Source organism: Lissotriton vulgaris, chromosome 11 (genome assembly GCF_964263255.1).
Source record: "Lissotriton vulgaris chromosome 11, aLisVul1.2, whole genome shotgun sequence".
Lineage (NCBI taxonomy): Eukaryota > Metazoa > Chordata > Amphibia > Caudata > Salamandridae > Lissotriton > Lissotriton vulgaris.
Window position 1 is genome coordinate 1,017,718,562 of NC_141699.1, and position 6,479 is coordinate 1,017,725,040.

The following is a 6,479-nucleotide window of genomic DNA, read 5'->3' on the forward strand; positions in this document are numbered from 1 at the left end:
TATGCAGGCACCCCAATTGATGTGAATTTGGTGGCAGAGAGGAAGATGGGGGATAAAAGTAACTTAGGTCGCAGGTATATATACCACCATCTCCTCTCTGATGATACCAGTTACAGATGTGACTAACCACCAGTCTATCCCTGAAATTAATAATGCCTGATACATGGGAATAACTTTTCTAGAAAAAGCCCAGTCTTTTAAGTGTTCCAAAACAAAAGCAGCAAAGATCGTGCCGGAGGCGTCGAGGAGAGCTATTTGTCGATAGTTTGCAGGATTCAGTCTTATACCTTTTTTAAAAGGGGAACCACCACACTCCCTCGCCAAGAATCTGGAATTTCTCCATTTTTCCAGCAATGTTGGAAGAGAGGGGCTAAGATATTTCCCCAGCCTATTTTTTGTAAGACTTTGATAGGTATCTTATCTGGGTCCATCGCTGCTGAAGACCTGGCAGAGGAAATCAGAAGTAAGATCTGGACGGCTGATATTTCCATTGGTTTCTGTTCAGGTAGTTTCTTCAGTACCTGATCCAGTCCAGGGGAAGAAGTGTCATGATGGTTAGATTTATAGAGCCTTAGAATATACTTTTCCCAGTCAGATGATGATACAGGAGTTGCTTGAGAAGATTTGCCTTTCCCCATCTGCGCAGAGAATATTTTACAGAATGATTTATTATTGTTGTGTTTTCCTGCTAGTTGAATATCAACCCAGACAAGATCTCTTAGTGCTTGTCTTTCTCCTTTGTCCATTGGTGGAGTTTTTTCAGTTTCCTTCTTTCTCCTTGTTTTAGCACACAGAAAGAGCGAAATTGCATTTTAGTCAATTTATTTATTTGTCGAGAATTATTCTCCAAAGGTTTTCCCATATGGCATGTTTTAACACGTTCTTGTCTCGTGGTACTTCCTTGAAGAGAGAAGCGACTACAGACTATAAGGTTGCCTCAAATCTATTTATTGGATTGCCAGTATTTCTCACTAATGTTAGCGTATCATGAGAAATCATATGATTTAACTTGCTAATTGCTTTAGAATTCCAATAGATCCTTCCTGTTTTAAGATCTACAGCTGCCTGGCCTTCGTATGAATGAAGTGACCACGGGGAGGCGTGCTGGGAATAGACTTCAACTTCCGTAGTAAGTAATGCATGATCGCTTTCATGAGAATATCTAGTGGAAAGCGATTGGACCTTCGGAAATAAATCCAAACTGCAGATAAAATAGTCTATGATTGAAGACTAAGTTGGACCCAGTCTGGTAAATGCCGCCGGAATATCACCATCTTTCCTCCCATTTAATATTATGCCATTAATTGCTTCGATAGAAGACAAAAGCATTTTCCCCCTTTTGTCTGCTTTAAATTTATCAGGGAGGACGGGGGTTGGAATCTGGCAGGCTTCTTCCTGTGGAGAGTTCCCCCTATTATAAATTAGTGAATTTTAGATCTTTCCATTGAAGTCCCCGGCCATTATCATCATAGGGTATCCCCTTACCTCTAGAATTGATTCGATTTCCTTGAATGCTTTACTCAGGATTTGATCGTTTGAGGTTCTTGGTGGAAAATATATATTAAAAAGTAAGAGGTCAGATAAAGTCTCAATTTTTTTTCTTTCTGGCACTTAATGCTGATGCATTGAACATTAGGCAGCGATAGCTCAATTTCCTCCGGGTCCCAGTCTATCTCTTCTCTCAATAGAATTGCCAGGCCTCCATAGTGTCACAAGGTTTAGGTGAAGGCACATCTTTATTGTGATTTACAATGTTTTTCTTGCACTACATTTGCAGCATGCTCAATCTCATGTCAATGGATATAAAATGTGTCATATTAATGAATATTTGTCAAATTATTGACACAGGTTTGACTGTAGAATATTGCCAGCTGCTGAATAAACAACATTTTATAAAGTCTTTTAAAATGTAGCTAATGGAGTATAAATTTACATGAATCCCGCCATTGAGAAATATCACTCATGTACTTGATGTCTACAGATGTGGCTGCAGAAACACATATACTCTATTCAGTGTGATCATCACTACATGATAGCTATCTATTGGGTTGTTGAGAGCACATTTACTGATTGGTGGCAGTGTATGAATTGATGTCACTCTAACTTAATCTGTCTGCCTCATTGTGTTGTCAATATAGGTGTGGGCGAGAAATTCAGCTCTGCCGGCGGAGTTTGCGGAGTTCTGCCAACTCGGCATTCGGCTTGGAATGCAGAGTTCTGGCAAAACTCTGCCAACCACTGTGTCGTGAAGTTTTTTTCTCAGGTGTAGCATGCCAGCATTAAGGGGTCAATTCCGATGTAGTTCGGAAGGGCTCCGAATCGAATTTGGGTTTGCCAAATCCGATCCGGAACCCTTGTTTCCGACTGAATCGTTCACACTTCCCAACAACCAATTCTGATGCCTGTAAACTACTAGGGCTGTCCGAATCGGTTCCAAAAGGCATTCAGACAGGTTGCATCTTTCAGAGCTGAATCGTATGGCTCTATGGACTCGGTTTTTGAGCGAGCAAGTCCGATGACCGATAAGGACAGCCGGTCTGAATCAGTTTCTACAGAACAAATTGGCTGTCGGAATCTGACTTTGGGGGCCCATAGCATGCCCCCTTCATCCGGGCTCCTCCGAATAGGGCCCATGGGGGTACCCAAGGGACAATCTGTTCCACACATGCACAGTGTGGCAGGCACCATGGGGTGCCTGCCATAGGGTGCACACTTTTCCTCAGCCACCCCTATCTTTAATGGGAGCCTGTGTTTGCGTTCGGACCACAGGCTCAAATAGAAGTGAATGGGAGTTCGACTGACTCGTATCCAGAAGCATCCGGATGCATCCAAATTGCTCATTGCAAATTGCTCAAGCAGGTACTTACCACAGGTTGGTGGGGTCCGGACCCTGATGCCACACGTCCAGGGACGTTCCCCTTTTGAAGTCGCACCTGCTGTAGGTGGCTGTCCCGCGCGCTGGGATAGCTCCGACTCCTACCTTATCCCTTTGAGTGGTGTCAATCGGTGTGAGGTCACACGGCGACCACCATCGAGTTAACCAGGTCTGCGGTGCAGTCTCCCCTGACTACACTGTACTCCTGTTTGTAAGCAGCATGCGCCATCCACTACGGACCACGCTCAGTGATGGCTCACATCCCTGTGTGGCTGCCTTAGCACACCGCTATCAATATTATAACAGAGTGGGCTGCCGGCGCAAGTCTTCCCTTCCCCTACTCAACTGCTTCAAGCGGCATGCACCAACCACAGCCGAATCTCTCTCACTTGCTCTCATGCCCACACATCAACACTGCCAGCACAGAGTTACTAGTTACCCTGATGCACTAGAGACTCTTCGATCAATCCCTGATGCATGATCTCCTTCGTGCAACTTTAGTGCTTCAAATTGTCCTACATTGTCTGATAATCTCTCAGACTCCAAACCCTGCCCCTTAGAGTGCGCATCAGTCCTCCAATATTGATGGCACTGCCAACTAGTGCACGCGGACACAACCTGATGTTGCTGCATTAGTCATTCTTAGTCATGTGTACCCTTCTCTGTTCTGACCTCTGTTTCTCTGAGACAGCAGGATTGCTCAGTTGGGCAGGGTCACCCTTTTCTTAGAGGACAGATCTGCAAATTTGAGAAAACATGCATGTTGCATTCTTTCTTTTACTTCCCTCTCTTGGGGTCTATAAACCTTCTTTGACAGGTTTATGCGCACGTGCCATATGGCTATCATGCCAATACAGATGTGTTGAATTCTCTTACCTACAGTGGTGAGTCACACATCATGGTCATTACACATTGGTCTAGTATGTTAATGTGTTTTAAAGTATGAGTAAATGGGGTTCCTAATATGACTGTATATTGTGACATGCTGCTCTTTGTCCTCACAATAGGTTGATCTTGAACATACTGAACAGTCAAACTCACTGGTTCAGTATTACCCTAATATATATTGTTTTGCATGTGTTTTCTATGTTTTTTCACACATTCATTGTACTTATTTATTGCAGTAGCTGTACTATTAACCCTGAAGAAGGCCATGACACTATTCTAGGTCCTTTGGCCGAAACATGTTGGTCTAGCATTTACACAGATGCCTCTGCGTTACTACGTTACTAGCTATTTACTGTTTTACTCCTGACACCGGGTAGCTGAATAAAGTTATGGTATAGCTAACCCTGTAGCCAGTTTTAATCACTCACATATTAGCACTGCACCTTTTTCTGAACACACCAGGCTCACATAGGGTGTTAGTACATCGGCTTCCTTCTCAATAAAAAAAACCCTGAGCTCCTCTCTTGTAGCAAGGGGGTTGTAGCCCACGTGGAGACAAGGTCTTTCACGTGAGGAGGCACCCCTATGATGAAGCAAGGCACCTCTGGAAATGCCCATTGTAGCGGCAGAGTACACCCAGTAACTTGTATGACCTCCCGTTGACTCCGGACCGTGGCCTTTTTTGTAATATGAATAATATGAATAAGTAGTGGGGAGTTGGCCCACGCAGGTCCTTAAATCTCCAGCGCCCTTGTGTGATTGCAACATTGGCTTACACCCAAATGGCAAATTCAATTTACTTGTAAGCTCCTAGGAAAGTGGAACTGCCTGCACCCTGGACCAGTAAATGAAATGCTCTAGTGGGCCTATAACATTTATTGTGCTACTCTGTTGAACTTGGCCCTTTCTACAGGGTCATCCCCAGAGTTTTTGCCTTCCTCCTACATATTTTTGTTGAACTATTTTTTGTTGGCCATAGGACTCTGTGCACTTTACTACTGCTAAACAGTGCTAAAGTGCGTGTGCTCTTTCTTACAAACATTGTAAAAATGGCTTATACCAAATTGGCACATTTAATTTACTTGCACCTACCATTGCAGCATGTAAGTGCAATTCTAAACTGTCATTTCAAACTGGCAAAAGAAACTGTTGGCCTGGCCTATATATATATATATATATATATATATATATATATATATATATATATATATATATATATATATATATATATATATATATATATATATATATATATATATATATATATATGCCACCCTAGTGTTGGTTCTGGACATTCCAGAGGGTATGGTGCATTGTATTTTAAAAGCTGGACTAGTCCTTATAGTGAAAAACTATTACATTTGTTTTTCACTACTGCAAGGCGTACCTCTCCCATAGGATAACAGTAAGATCAAAAAAGTGCCTTAGCCATTTAGTGCCTAAAGCCTTTCCCTGGGACAGATGACTTGGTATAAATGACAGTTGGGCTTGGTGTTTCCTTCAAGACAACCACCACAATAGAGAGCTTAGATGGGCCATTACTGTCAGAAAGGGGGTGGAGCTGGGTGCAGCCCTGCTTACACTTGAATAGGCTGTGCCCTCCCTTCACACAAAGTACTGCATAACCCCTTTAGTTAGTCTGGAGCCAGGGTAGGGGTAGCAGAGCAGGAATTCTTTCCACTTCAAAGAGAAAGCTCTAAAAGCTTCCCCCACTTCAAAGAAGGCAACTGTTGTAAGTATTGGACCTCAGACACCAACTCTTCAGTACACTTCTGGAATTGTTGTAACTCTGTTAGGAAGACAGAACATTGTGCTGCCACTCTGCTGGATGCTGCCCTGCAAGACTACTGCCTTGCTGGACTGCTGCCTTGCTGGATGCTGTTGCCCTCTGCCTAAATCAGAGGGTTTTGGACCTGCACCTGAGCACAGTACTCTAAGAGTGACTCCAAGGTCTAGTTTGCTGGCCTCCTGTTCAGAGCCACAATGACATAACAGGCGTTCAACCACAGCCAGGTAGCTGTGAGTGGCCCTTTAGGCTTTCTGGTGCTACTTTTCACTTAAATCTTTAAAAATGAAAAACTCTGGTTCTACTTACTGATTTTTTGTTGCTTTGGTCTAATTTTATTTATTGAAGTCTGCTCTATTTTTCTAAATTGGTGTAGGATTTCTGTGTTGTTTTTTTAATACTCATCCTAGTGCTGCATAAATACAACTACTTTACACATTGCCTCTAAGTTAAGCTTTCTGCTCTGTGCCAAGCTACCAGAGGGTTGAGCACAGGTTATGTCATACAGCTTTTACCAAAGTGTGGTTAAACAGTGCTTCTGTCAGACAATATAAACGTTGGGATGGTGGAAGCCTGATTGCCGGCACCCCCTCAGGAGATGTTGGCCATGTAGTCCTGCTAGCTCACAGTGAACCATCCAAACCCTTAATATTACAGGGTAACAAATGTGTGTGCAACATCAGAACATGACAACACTGGTCCCCCAAGGACACAGTGGCAATAATTCCAGAACATTTATGTTTGGATTCTCGTGCATACCCCAAGAAGTACACAAGAAATACTCAGCAAAGCTTTACAATATCTATTTTAATGTTGTGATTTTTGCATAAAATACGTGCCCTGCGATGATGAGTGGAATAAAATAGATTTGTGTTATTAGCATTACAAGAAAAGTGAAAAGAATGACCATTTCCACCATTGTGCTTAGAC